We start from the raw sequence: 15476 nt of genomic DNA, 5'->3' as shown, positions 1-15476 counted from the left end.
TGGATGTGTACCCTACATGGATAGGTACCCTACATGGATAGGTACCCTACATGGATAGGTACCCTACATGGATAGGTGCCCTACATGGATGGGTGCCCTATGGATGTATACCTTATGGATGTATGCCCTATGGATGTGTACCCTACATGGATAGGTACCCTACATGGATAGGTACCCTACATGGATAGGTGCCCTATGGATGGGTACCCTACATGGATGGGTACCCTACATGGATAGGTGCCCTATGGATAGGTGCCCTATTGATGGGTACCCTATAAATAGGTGCCCTATGGATAGGTGCCCTATGGATGGGTACCCTATAAATGGGTGCCATATGGATGTATAACCTATGGATGTGTACCCTATGAATGGGTGCCTTATGGATGAGTGCCTTATGGATGCGTACTCTACAGAATGTGAGAGCGATATGGAGTAATGCTAAAGTAGAGTGCAGTCTAGCATGTGAGAGGCATAGGTTCGAGACCAGTCTGTGCCATATTGCTTGTACAGTAAGGCAAGATACTTTATTTTCAACACTTCATCCTTCGGATGGGAAGTTAAGCTGTATAGTCTCTTGTAGTTTTCGTAAACATGACTAGATGATGTATCGGTTCTCTGGTGCCAACAGCAGAGTGCTTCAAATTTCGTAAGCACAGTGTATAGCATATCCAAGAGACTTTACAAATATAGTTAAGCTTGAGGACAAATATAAATACCTTTACCTTTAAATATGATACATACAGTATATTATAATGTGTATACCTACAGTACAGTCAACTCTCACAATACCTGACACCCTTGGGATCGCCTAATACTGTATATCTGGTTTTCCCGAAAGTCTGTTATTCGGAATGTTGTAATGGTAAAAATGAAATTGGGACTTTTTGAACCTCGATAAAAGTCTGGTTTTTGGAGAGTCAACTATACTACACTGTATTGGTAAAGTACAATGTTGATATCTGTCTCAGACATGGATAGTTCAAAATTCTATGTTAAACTATATCTCCAATTGCGATTGCTAAATCTTTATGCGCTAGAATTCATGAGCGAATTATCTTGTCGATAAATTATTAGCGGAATTAGAGTATCGTGATCAACATTCTCTTTTTAACTTCTTAGATATTAAACTGAACTTTATTTCCTGTGCTAGATTTCGAGCAGTATTAGGTCAACAGGAAGTATTTAGTATTCTTCTGGGAAAAATAATTAGAACAATATTTCTACTGTAACTACTCATTTTAAACATACAAGACAATTTAGATGTTTAGACATGTAAAACCATTTTAAAGGTTTTATATGTATTGTAGCTAATTCTAATACTGTACTGTACATGTCAACTTGTCTATAAAATTCTTTAATAATAAATGTGTATATTTGTTTAATTCATTCCGATTCGTTGATACAGTATGTAACTTAGGGTACGTTCACACGTACGGCGTAAGAATGGCAAGCGGTAAGGTAATCCACAGATTAAAATGCTCAGGTGTTCACATGTACGGCGTTCGTTATATTAATTAATGACGTTAAACAAAGAAGTTCAAGTATCGTTTACGTTTTAAAAGTTAAACCCTTGGTTCCTGTTTAGATTTTACACTGTCTTGGATGGGTGCCCTATATATGGGTGCCCTATGAATGTGTACCTATGGATGAGTTCGTTATATTAATGATACTATTAGGGAGGTTTCGCAACCTTACGAATACGATAACGAAAACGGATACGTCACACATTTGTGAAACTTTTGAGCTGATCCCCAATTCATATTCGTAAAGCGTATTCGTGTTGACGAATATCACCAGTCATATTCGTAACTACAAAACGAGTATAGTTTTTGATCTATTTTGCACATTCTGAATTTGAATCAGGAACGATTCATGATTATAATATAATTATAGATTTATTGAAAGTAATTTACTAAAGTAATTTACTAAAATGCTAGGTCAATTTTGATAAATAGCAGTTTTTAAAGTCCTCACTCGCTTTGATGTTACGCTAGGCCTAGGCAGCCAAGCACCAAGCAACACGTACGAAAACGAATACGTGTGCGTGACGTATCCGTTTTCGTTATCGTATTCGTAAGATTGCGAAACCTCTCTAATATTAGAAGGAACATTTTATAACTCCATGCCGGCCTTTGTTGCTTTAGCCCCCGTTACTACAGAGAAGGAAAAATTATGGTGAAGGGGTCCTCTAGGAAATTTTAACTTTTCATACCATATGATCTCCCTATGGAGAGCAGACATATTGTCAGTTTATCCAGGTAAATGTCATTTATGGATTAAAACCATAACCAAAATATTTATACCTATACTTTCCAATATACATGGGAACTGACAATAAAAAACGCAATAAAAAATTGCGTTTTTTTGATATGGTACTGTAGGAGGATAAGTTTTACTGAGTAGGGAAAAAGTGGTTTTAAAAGTTTCACTTTATTTTGGCCTTGATGGGCACAAACTTTTTCTGCCGTGTAAAGGCCCATTTACTCTAGGGCGATAACAATCAACAATAAATAGATAAATATTCATTTTTCATACTTGAAACAAAAGATATTTTAAAAAGTTTTCATTCTAGACCATCTATGCTGCTTTTAATGAAAACGATATTTTCGAAATAATATTATAAAAATAAAACTATTTTTTAGTTTTTATTGATAATGACATCATTTGATTGGATTTTGGGTGCCCTATATATGGAAGTCATTCAAGCGTCACTGGAGTTAGCTCCGTGGTGTTAGTTAAGTTGGGGTATGTAGCTGTCGTTAATAATGCCACGGACGTGGCATAGTGAGTTGCGTTAATAACGCCACTACCTAGTTCACACGCAAGGCGTAGGCTACGCCATATGTGTGAACAGGCTATTATTTTTAAACCCTTAATTCATTCATTTTCAGTGAAGAAATGTATCCAATAAATTATAATTCAATTATAATGTCAGTGTACTGTTCCCTTTAAGGATTGGTTTCTTCTTTGAACCACTGTTTAATCTTTCTTAATGAAAAAAAAAATGATTTTGCAAGCCATAGAAAAGTACAAGTGAATCATCATCATTAGTCAGGTCATTGTATATGATCTGTTTATGTTCAATACGCCTAGATCCAATTATTTATTCATCTAACCTATTTAAACTCTAAGGACTGAACATAAAGAAAGGGTACTAGAGGGTGTAACCTCTGTGGTATTTAGAACAACTATGTGATTTAACATTAACTTTAACTACCGATGTAAGCAATGTATAAAAATGTTATTACAGCATAATAAGCGCAGATAGTAGTACCGATAAATGGGTTTAGATGGGTTGTGGATTATTTCCATTGGTTTGAGTTGGCCGCAACATGTTAATATGGTACTGTAGGATGATAAGTGTGACTGAGTAGGGAAAAAGTGAGGGAAATGCAGAATAAAAAGTATGAGAAAAAAGTGTAGAGAGAAAATAGATGATGAGGAAAGACTGAAAAGAAAGCGTGGGAGGAGAAAGGGGAAAGTTGCAAGTGTAAGGAAAAAGTGTGAAGGAGAGAACGAAGAGAACGTATGACGAGGGTAAGACTGAAAGAGAGGGAGGGGAAGACTGAAGAGAAAGAGGAGGAGAGAGAGGTAGATGAGAAGGGGAAAGTAACAGGAGTACAGAAAAGGTGTGAAGGAGAGAATGAATAGAACAGATGAAGAAGGTAAGAGGGGATAGGGGAGGAGATAGACAGAAAGAAAAATAGGTATAGGTAAAACAGAGGACATGTTAAAGATACTGTAGCCTAATAATGGAGTGACTAAAAATGAAGCATAAAAACACTTTTAAAGGCCTATTTTGTGTAAGGCCAGATTGGGGAAAGACGACCGAAGCTTAATGTACTGAATACAGGTGTACTGTATGACCATTGATGTTCAAATGTTTGTACCTAATGTTTACCTATTTCCATGATGATTATTGTCTATTGTTTATAGGCAATATTTCATTTTTACATATTAAAGTTAATTTTAATTGTTGATTTAAGATTTCCCAGTCTTCTCGTATCTCTAATGGTCTATTTAATCGTTTCTACTTTGATATAGAATATTCCATTACAACGAAATAATACAACTTTATTCTTCTGGTTAATATAAATTATAGATCATTCATTCTATTATTAAAATTAATAATTAATAACAGAAATATTTGATGACAGTCGGTGTACTGACATGAGAGTGCAGTGATGTGTAACCATAGGAGTCGGGGGATGAATCATATTAATATTGATTCATTTATTAATATTATTAAATGAATGATAGATTAATGAGCATTTAGATTTTAGTATTAAGAAGCTGCAGGAGATATTGAAATCAATATCATATTGATTATGATTTGCACTAATTATGATGTTATGAAATGTAACCTACATCTTGTTAAGGTGCTTTCACACTGACGTTTTTGCCAACATTAATGCATCAACAGTTTACAAAAATGCTGGCATCCACTGAACTTTTGATGTCATTAGGGTTCCTTTTTAAAACTCGAATTCATTCATTTTCAGTGTTTAAAATGCATTGAAGTAAATAAGAAAAATGTATACACTGAACTTGATGATTTCAGGTTCATTGAATTTGGAAGGCTCTCCAATACATTCCTTTTATATCTCATTACCCATAATGCATCGCTTTATCATTATTGTCCAGAAGATTCCAGACACTATCCAGTCCCTAGCCACAGTACCCTTTTCTTTCTTTTCGTCCTTTTCATAGAACACCCTTTCTTTAAAATGCCCTTACCACAGAGTGCCCCTTTCTTTCTTTCCGTCCCTGTCATAGAGCACCCTTTCTTTAAAATGCCCTTACCACAGAGTGCCCCTTTCTTTCTTTCCGTCCCTGTCATAGAGCACCCTTTCTTTAAAATGCCTTTACCACAGAGTGCCCCTTTCTTTCTTTCCGTCCCTGTCATAGAGCACCCTTTCTTTAAAATGCCCTTACCACAGAGTACCCCTTTTTTTCATTTCGTCCCTGTCATAGAGCATCTTTTCTCTAAAATGCTCTTACCACAGAGTACCCCTTCTTTTCGTCCCTGTCATAGAGTACCGTTTCTAATATACTCTTATCACAGAGTGCCCCTTTTTATGGGATGCCCCTATGTTGTACAAAGACAGTCATGGTTTAGATTCTTTAATCATTGATACAGTTTAGAAGTTGCTACAGTAGGTATTCCATAGCAGGAGGGCAAACAATATCCTTGCATCTGTTTGGCAAAAGCTTAAGTTGCAGCATAAGCGAATTACAAAGTTAGTGTTAAGATACGTTCCAATTAATCCTATCTTAGCAGTGTGGATATTCTAAGACAGGTGACTTGGATAGGTCTGGACGCTTTGATTGCTCGTTTCACACCTGCGAGTAATTATTTAAAGAGACAGTAACTCTTCTTGTCAAGTTCATTTTTAAAAGTTTGACCAGTGGAAATGCTGCTCATTTTCAGAACACCTGTTTTGATCTGTGCCTATAAACACAGGGTTAATTTGTAAAGGTCATCAGACAAGGATCAAGTACTGATGACCATAATGTACAAGGTCATTTATAAGTACTTAAGGTCATGACCAAATAACCATGGTTTACATGAATCTAGTTAATATAGTAAAATGAACAATTTGATGCATTTAAATTTGTTCAGAAGAAATTTATTGGAAACAAAAAGTTGAAGATTAGGTTTCTGATGTACAGTAGTGCATTAATTTGTTTGCATCAATCATGCATAGTGACTTTAATGTGATGATGTCAACTGAAAATGTTGGGCTCTATGTTCAGACTAGTGGCTTAATAATATATGTTGTAATGGAATATATTCATTTATATGAATATGAAACACAGACAATAGAAACATCACATATATCTTTTGCTATAAATAAATTTGATGACAATGTGTTTACAAAATGGAGTTTTCGCTACTTTTCGATGGAGCAAAATAGAGGTATCCTTAGTTTTTGCTCCAAAACCGTTTAAATCAGTGGGAGGTCGCTGACAAAAATCGTAGGAATTACCCAAAATGCAATTGGTCCTGGCGGTTATTTAAAACGTTAATGCTGTGTAGTTGACTCGATGTCAGCAGTCGTATATAAAATAAATAACCGTAGTTTTGTGTTGCAGCTAAAAGTTTCCCAGCAAAACCTGTTAAATGGCATTCTAACACCAAATTGAATGGGTATTTTTAACCTGTTATTTTGCTCTGCCTTTTAACCGGTTACCACAACATTTTCTTTTTTTTAATTTGAGTTAATTTATTCACAACGTTTTTAACCAGTTATTTTTAGGCAGCAGAAACAGGACCATAAAAATGGTATGTGTCGGTAGGCAGTCTATATACACGTACTGTACAGCGCATGATGTTATGACAACATTTAAATTTAATAGTGTTTTTCTTTTATGACGACATATATTTAATTTGTTGCTATGGTAACTTATTACATCGTTTATTCTCTCAGTTGGTTGCCCATGTTTTATCAAACAACATTTTAAAGTTTTAAATTTACCGACACAAATGAACGCTAGAGTAGTCTGTTTAAATTAATATTAAATTTAATTAAGTATGCATTGAATTAGGGTCTAAAGTATCTCCTAATTATAAATAAAACCCTGAATACACAAACATAAGTGTATTTTTGTGGTACCAACATTTCTAAAATGTTCAATATCAGTACCACAACTTCCTATATTTTTGTACAGTATGTTCAAATCTGTTAAAACATCAAGAATTTGGATAGGCACATAAAATTCTACTTTTCAGTAATTTCTTATTTTTTAAATTATTTTATTAATATTTCTTAATAATTAGATAAATAAAGAAAAAGATGCCAGGAACGAAACATGATACATTTTTAAAATTTAGTAGTTTTTAATCAAATTGTAAAAGTCATCCAAAGTAAAAAGAAATTCAAATTTAATTAACCATATTTGGAAAATTGTCTTTGACCATATATGGAAACTGTTCTTTTGACCATATTTGGGCAATTTTCTTTTACCATATTTGGAAAAGAAGTCTGTACAATAAATCAGTCTAAACTAATAATATTTATTTTCTATGATGATATTTTAAAACTATTGAGCCAGGATGATATCTTTAGGTTGTATTGCCTACTCTGGTCCCAGCAGACCATTTTATTACTAAGGTCAAGCCTCTCTTTATTCATACATTTGATATAAATGACCTGCTGAGAACTGTCTGTGATCTGAACATTTCACCTGGTCTATTCTAGGTGACCAGGCATGCTTGGTTAGTTGCACTGTCTTTTTGTCTTTTCACTAATGGTATGTAGTCTCTATATTTTGTTTGTGTATGTGTAGTTGCAACCAGGATCTTTGAAAACTTGAAAATCTCCCAAAATCAGGCTTTTCATGAGGTCCAAAAGGTCCCAAATCGTTGAAAACCTACTGTAGAAATATTTAGGCCAACTCAATGGTGTCTGGTATTTGGAAAGCTTTACTTTGAGTTGAGTTGCTTTAGGCAAGTTTAAGTAGGCCGAATATTTATTTACATCCATGTTATATTATTATTATTATATTATATTCTTAGGAACCATGTAAAAATTATTTATTATTTATTACAGTACTATATTGTTTATTCTTTGACCTTATGCAAGTATTTAGCAAACATTTTTTCCCAATCATACACACTGTTTATTGTAGCAACTGCCTCAAACATCTTAAATTTGTAAAAGCCTACTGTGCATTTCTGCAGTAAAAAGATTTAGTCACTTCAGTAACCGCAGTAGGCCTACTGTACAGTAGAATAATATTGACATATCTCATAAAAATAATCATGTACTGTATTTTATCAAATGTGATTAAAAGAAGGTCCCAAATGTGGTTCCTTCAAAAGAATGAAGAGGAGGAAAGAGATACAGTAGGAAGGAGGAGGGAGAGATATGATTTCAGAGAAGTAATAAATCAAGTCTAGATAGTCTGCTTTGAAAGCTTATCAGATTAGCAATTCCCAGATTTACATTTACGACAACCCCATTGATTAAAGTTAGATCAATTGTGATTTAGGCCGGCATACTTAAGTAATGTTATGTATGTTGTGATAATGATATAATATGCAAATTGTGATACATGATATTGAAATACATTAATTAACCTTTATCAGAACAATATTACATTACATGATCTTTATAAAACTCCTGTATACTTTCTGTGAGTTGGAACCTGAAGCTCTGTCTTCACTATCAAACTAGTTTGACAAAAAAATATGATTTGCCCAAATATGGTAGTGATATGCTTAAATATGGTAGTGATATGACATCATTATGTCCATATATTGGCACATCACATTTTTTTGTCACATAAAGTTTGATAAGTGTAGACAGAGCTTAAAACAGTAGCAGTTACCAACGAGCAAAAAGGTCATTCCTTTATTGGTCAACGTTTTGTTTTGAGACAGTACGCATGACACACTGTTTTTTGTAGTTACTGCCTCATAAAATTGTACATTCAACTACAGTTGTTGCAGTGAAAAAAGTTAGTTACTGCAGTATTACAATAATTTTTACATGATCCCTAAATTGCTTTGATGCTCAATTATAATGTGTAAAAAACAGTGACAGTGTTCTTTGCTTTTGCTTTTATTGAATTACAAAACGTGTTACATCTGATATCAAAATGCATTACCTAATCTGATATTTAAAGCATCAGTTAATTTAATTAAGAAACGAAGATTGTTTAAATGTTAACTGCAGTACTGTGGTTTGATATGGCCTACTGTATTAGCTACAAGTACAGTATAACTGATAAGGTTTCACTACAAATACGTTAAAAGGGCATTTTTTAGTTATAAATTGTCATGCCTCATGCCTACACTCAATATTGATACTTTATCATTTAATTTAATTACACACAAAAGGTTAATGTTTTACGAAGGCCTATGTTTACATACAGTACTGTGTACCTTTTAACATAGTTAGAATTGATATGGTTTCTGCGTAGATATCAAAACCCTTTCGTTATGTAGGAAACAGAGTTGGCATTATGAACATCGGGGAAATTAAATTTCCTTTACGAATGAGCTATCTGACCTCTAAAACGTTTCTAGCAAATTCTGCTCAATGATTTTAGTCACACACGGTAAGGATTGAGTGATAGGAATGAATACTTTGGAATGAGAGGGTAACACTCGTTTGCTGGAGTTATTTTAAAAAGGTATTTTAGTTAAGTGATAAGATAATATGAATTATCAATGTATGTACAGTTGATGTGAGTGGACAGATGCGATTGATGTGTCATTATTATGAAACAACTTTCTTCTAGAGTGTACAGTACAGTAGTTAGTAAATTTAATCGATGCAACGTTTGTATGTGTAAATATTATTCTTAACTTACTATCAAGAACAACAAATATTCTTTACACTATACTGTATTTGATTCACCACTAGTGTGTCTAGACAAATATAACGGTTTATTGTTATAACATGTGCTTCTGTATCATGAAAGTTTCTTACAAAATACTGAACAAATTAAACAATAATTATTATCCAGAGGACCATTGATATGTCTGATTTGATTCCAAAGTCATAGTATTAAACTTTTTAAAGTTTACATAACATACCTTTTCATACTGTGCAAAACAAATAATATTTAACAATACTGTACTATGTTCAAAGAAACAAACAAAGCCAATGTTTTCGATAATAATGTTTTCGATAATAAAAAGCAACCAGTTAAATTTTTGACTTTATACACCCCTCTTAAAAATAGCCTTGTAAATTAACAATTTTTCAATCTTCTCTTCCCTTTGGTGCTTTGTACTTTGTTAATTTTATTCATTTGTTCTTGAGAATTGTTACATGATGGTTACGAAACGTCAATCTTTTTTGTCAATAAATTTTATTTTTAAAGTTATATAGTAACTGTCTCTTAATTTCTTCTTATTTACTACAAACTGTTTTTACATTAGCTGGAGGTTTTATTACATTACTGTAGCTGGTGGTGTTTCTACATTAGCTGGAGATGTTTCTACATTAGCTGGAGGTTTTACTACATTAGCTGGAGGTTTTACTACATTAGCTGGAGGTTTTACTACATTAGCTGAAGGTGTTTCTACATTAGCTGGAGGTTTTACTATATTAGCTGGAGGTTTTACTACATTAGCTGGAAGTTTTACTACATTAGCTGGAGGTTTTACTACATTAGCTGGAGGTGTTTCTACATTAGCTGGAGGTTTTAATACATAAGCTGTTGGTGTTTCTACATAAGCAATGGAGTACTCTACAGTACATTAACGATTGTTACTACATTAGCTGGCATTTTCTACATTACAAGTTCTAACAACACACTTAAAATTACCCTTGTAAATACAAAAATAATGGTGTTTTTTTAATTTTCTTCTTATATTATATTCACACCCCTGTGTACAGTGTCTGGAGCATGCAGTAGATTTAATCCTTATTAAAGGGGACACCTTTGGGGCTTAACAAATCTCCCTTTAATAGAGGTGTCCCAAAAGATCAGTTTAGGCTAGCAAAGATTTAATTGTTCCCATAAAAAAAAAACAACATTGAATATACTCAACATATACTCTCTTTAGTAGGCTTAGCCTCATTTCAGATTTTACATGTAAAATGTAATATTAGTAATCGGGTAAATTGCATAGTACTGGAAAGTTGCTTTGCATGTGATTTGATTTTCCGATTTGTACTTAAGTATGGTGTGCCCGAGGCCAACAAGGCAGTGTTGTTTAAAAGAAGATGTTTATTCCATTTTACGGTTCAATGACATTAACAAAATAATGGTCAAGATGTTTGGCAGAAAAATGATCGTTGGTACTATAGGATACCAAATTTTATCTCTAAATATTTATTGTTCCCAAGGTGATAATTTGGAAACTGTAATTTTTGTTGGGACAGAATTGATTTGGAAATGATGAGGTAATTCTTTGAATTTTGAAAAAAAGTTGTAGGAAATAATCTAGTTATAGAGATAAAAACATTGTGTGTTTGTGTAACAAAATGTATTTCATCCTCATTAAGGAAATAAGAACCCACTACAACCATATTGTATTTCAGATTCAGATATCGCTTATATGACAAATAGGTTTATTCACATTGATACATAATTTTAAAAAATGTACCGTTACAAATATTTTTTAACTTGAAAGGTAAAAAAAAAAAATACTATTAAAAGAAGCATTAAGGCCTACACTCACAGAAAAAAGGTAAATCACAAATTGGACATTTTTCAATTAGTCATTCATAGTGCAATAATACACTATTGCATAGTATGTATCCCAATCATTAAAAATAGGAGAAGAAGGCATAGCACATGATACCAAGTCAACCAATCAAATGATTGTAGATGTGTATACACAAACTATACAGTATTAAAGTTTATTGTAGAAGTAGAGTTGAACCAAGGACCCTGGAATTAAGTGACAAGTTTTGCTTAATAATTATAATCAAGCACTTCTATCATTCACTAGTTAGTCCCCATGCAATAGTACACTAATGCACAGTGAATGTATCCCCAAACATTAAAATGGGGAGAGAAGACGAGGGATTGCAAGTCTGTATTACAAGCTTTGCTTCTTAAAAATATGAAACAACACTCCTAAGCTCTGTCTACACTATCAAACAAGTGTGATGTGCCCAAATATGGTAGTGCTATGCCCACATATGGTAATAACATGACATCATCTTGTCCATTTGTTTTTCCTTAAAGTTTGATAGTGTAGACAGAGCTTAAAGCCCCCTTCCCTACGTTTTTTAGATCTAATTTAAGATCACAAACTATATTTAATGTAAAAATAATACTATATGGTCCTATTGCGATAACTTTTTTCGTCTTTAAACGGTTAAAAATGTGAAAAATAAGTCGATTCTAATAATTATAGCGGCCCGCTATAAATCCCAAAATGCATTGCGCGCGGATTGATATTTTTGTTTTTCACCTGTAATTCGCCCACTTTTCGATCGATCGTGAGGCCAAAACAAATGGAAGACTCCTAACTTTTCAGCGAAAATACCGGGTTTTCCCCAATTTGTATCAACGGAGTCTGGCAAAAATAGAAAGACAATTAATGCAGCAACTATACAACGTCAGGCTAGGTATATAGCTAGCGTACGATGTTCGTACGTTACCGATGTTTACCAGCTAGGCCTACAAAACTAAGCCTAGCTAGGCTAGGCCTAAGACCGTCCGCGAGAGGTCGATCGCCGCAAGCTACTTAGGTAGTGCATTGTTTCTCACTTTTTATCATAATTTACCATAAAACGTACATTTAAGACAAGGAATGACATGGTTTAATGTTTTTAAAGTGATATATATGTATTATTTTCCAAAAAACGTCCAAAATTGCAGGGTAGGGGTCTTTAAGGGAATAAGTTAACAGCTTTTCACATCAAGGTTGAACGCCTTAATTATTACGGTATGCTCTGATCCACTTTCGTAAAAGGGGTTTGCTATTCTTGAGGGATTTTATGTGTCATGGATTCATCTACAAGGGTATACCCTAAAGGCTGTGTACCTAATTATTGCTTTAGGTAATTTATATGCTTAAATTGTTCAAATGTCAAGTTTTTACTTTTGTCTTTTATTTTTAGTACTATTTAAAAAAAAATTTGAATGCGGGAAGTTTATCTGAGGACACTGTTTTAAAAACTGTTTTTGTGGAGTACAGTAATTTTGAACCGCAATGGAATCATGGTCTCAATTGACCTTTGAAGGTCAAATAAATTTGCGAAACATTTTAATATTATCTCTGTGGATAACATATGACATCATTTTTACAACTCCAAACGGACAAACCGGTTTTATACCGTACAATATACGTCATAAAAATTGGGCTGTCAACGGCATCATCATATATAAACATACTACCAAAATCGGTTTTGACGAAAATCGTTTACGCTATCACTAATAGTACCCGGCTGTAATTAGTTATATGTACTTTTGGAATTTATTTAAAGTGTATACGGTATTTATATTAATATTGAAGAGAGCAAATGTACATAATCTGATAGCACCATCTGTATACATAACTTGTATGACACCTTTTAATATTTAGCACCTGACGAAGATATATCACTTTGTCATTACCTATAGATATTTGATACAATATAAGTACAATATGTTATGATGATATAATATAAATATGATATATACGATATGAACTGCAGTAAGGAATGGATACTCTTTTGAAGGCCATGTAAATTGATATCTGTTTAATACAATTATGTATCCATATTTCTATGGATCAATAATTTGCATTTGTTTAAAAGATTTTTGTCTTTTGTTTATCTGATCTAGTTTAAAACTAATTAATCATATATGTCAATCACAGAAATGGTAGTCGTCGTGAAAACCAACCAAACATTAATGATATATAAAAAACAAAGTATATAATAACCAGGGAAAAGTAAAATTCGCTTTTCTCTGATGTAATTTCAACATTCATTCATTCACATTGACATTTATTTACTTCAAAAAAAGACAGTTAACAAGATGTAGGTAAAACAATAAATGAAGAATATGTCCAAAAAAGCAGAAAGCTTGTGGAACACATGCCTATAGACAAAGATGATATTTAAACAGATAGATAAAAAAGAAAAGAGAAAAAACACAAAAAATATCATATACATAACATAGGTAACTTAGGCATATTTAAGAACGTTTGAATTACCATTAATTTGGATTTCAGTACTTAAAATTTAAATGAAAGACCAGATTCACACTGTAAATGTGAACATTTATAAAATGTACCATGACAAATTATAAAAACTATCCTCTCTTTTAATCGATTAAAACCACCTCATAGTTCACTAGAATGCTGGACCCCATTCAGTCAATTATAGTTTGGTACGGATTGCAACCGAGATTGCAACCCCTTGCCTGTTATTTTTACAAAGGCTGGATCCACTGTCCATGAATCTGCTTGCAGCACTCTCTTGCAATTTGAAATTTTAGCCTTAATAAAGTTTTCCCAATTTTACTGTTGACACTAACACTACAGTTTTTAACACTGGGTGGTTCTCTATAGAGCTTTGCTCACTTTAGATGCATTAAAATTCACTTATCTGTTAGGTAACAGTCTAAAGATTTATGCATGTTTCAAATTCTCGTTAGCAGCTGTTTAAAAACTACTTAACTGTAATGTAAAATACATATTGCCCATATGAAATATTACTTATGATATACCAAGAGAACTGTTAAGTGTACTATATTACTTTAAATCCTTTGACAATCTTTGGTGAATTATTAATAGGGTTTTTGTCTGATGTAATAATATCAAGTCTAGAGAAGTATACAAAGTGTTGCATGTTTCTGCTGGGAAAAAAATAACTGCTTAATAATCCTGTGCATAAATTGAAAATTTCTTGGAGAAACAAGTTTTAAATAACTGGTTAAATTGTGTTCCAAAAATTGATTGATTTTTATTTAACCATTTTTCACTGTACTACTTTTATATCTGTATATGTAAAATAACGAATATTTGATTAACTGCTCAACTAGTACCATTTTGGACGTTTGACTGCATGAGCATATTGCATTTTGGGTAATGTTAACCACCAACTGATTTTAAAAAACAATTTTTGAGGAGCACAAATTTAGAATATATAAATTATATATTTTTGAAAAGTATTTTTTAATGGGTATTCGTCATAATACAGAAGAAACTGGCCAAGAGAAATCTCTTAAAAATATTATTAACATAGCTAGAGTCTGTTGACAAGATACATCATATTGCTATAGTAAAATCCCTATTGTAGCAGCAGTTAGTTCTGGTATGTTTAATTTGCTTATTAATGTCAGCTATTTGCGTAATGGTATCTTAGTAACACAGATGCTATGCAAATTATCTTTAGACCACATGTTGGTTGGTTTGTTATTTTTTGTTGAATATTTCTTGTTGTATTGCATTATCATCTAAAAACTGAATCGAGGATTTAAAATAAAAAATTATACTTTGGGTATAAAAATCCCAAGTGGCACTTTGGCTTAGTGATTGACATGCTTGCTTATTAATCCAATGATCATTGGTTCAAATCCTATGTTCCACTACCCAAGCCTTTAAGTAGTACAGTAGGTTTAAAAAGCATGGGTTTCCCATTGTGTGTTTGGCGAGTTTCGCTTACTGTTGGATCAGGGCTGTAGCCACCGGTTTGGTTCGTATTGGTTTCAACCTGACCACTTTCACAGAGGCCTTTAACAACCCTGTGGTCCGCACAGAGATTGTTCACGTTTCTTGCAATCATTGCACCACTCTCTCATGGATACCGTGTAGCTACCATACTATGGATGTAAATACATAAAATACATAAACATGTTCACTCAATAACTAAGAAATTCATAGATTCATAAAATCAAAATTGAGATGTTTTATGCACTGTTTATAGATATTATAATGATGTTGTTCATTTCTTACTAAATCCCTGCTGATGTCCGTAGCACTAGGTTAATAAACAGATCAATTGTTAATCCCGTATCCCAGCTGGTTGCAAAATCCAGGTGTAAGAGGTTGCTATCCATCTCGTAAACACAAC

The 15476-nt window shown here is 33.1% G+C and overlaps 1 protein-coding gene across 5 annotated transcripts in view; it reads left to right on the top strand.

The window, feature by feature from the left end:
• LOC144848536 (CD151 antigen-like) overlaps positions 1-15476 on the top strand; it is a 43895-nt gene that overhangs the window by 11775 nt on the left and 16644 nt on the right. Inside the window, exon 1 of one of the 5 annotated variants that reach the window (XM_078705330.1) lies at positions 8867-9141. The exons of the other annotated variants lie outside the window; for them this stretch is intronic. The gene's annotated coding sequence lies outside the window, so the exon portion shown is untranslated. Of the gene's footprint in view, positions 1-8866; positions 9142-15476 lie in introns of those variants that run through there. 5 annotated transcript variants of the gene reach the window in all.

The sequence above is a fragment of the Antedon bifida genome, chromosome 7 (genome assembly GCF_963402885.1).
Source record: "Antedon bifida chromosome 7, ecAntBifi1.1, whole genome shotgun sequence".
Lineage (NCBI taxonomy): Eukaryota > Metazoa > Echinodermata > Crinoidea > Comatulida > Antedonidae > Antedon > Antedon bifida.
This window is presented reverse-complemented; position numbering and strand designations above follow the sequence as displayed.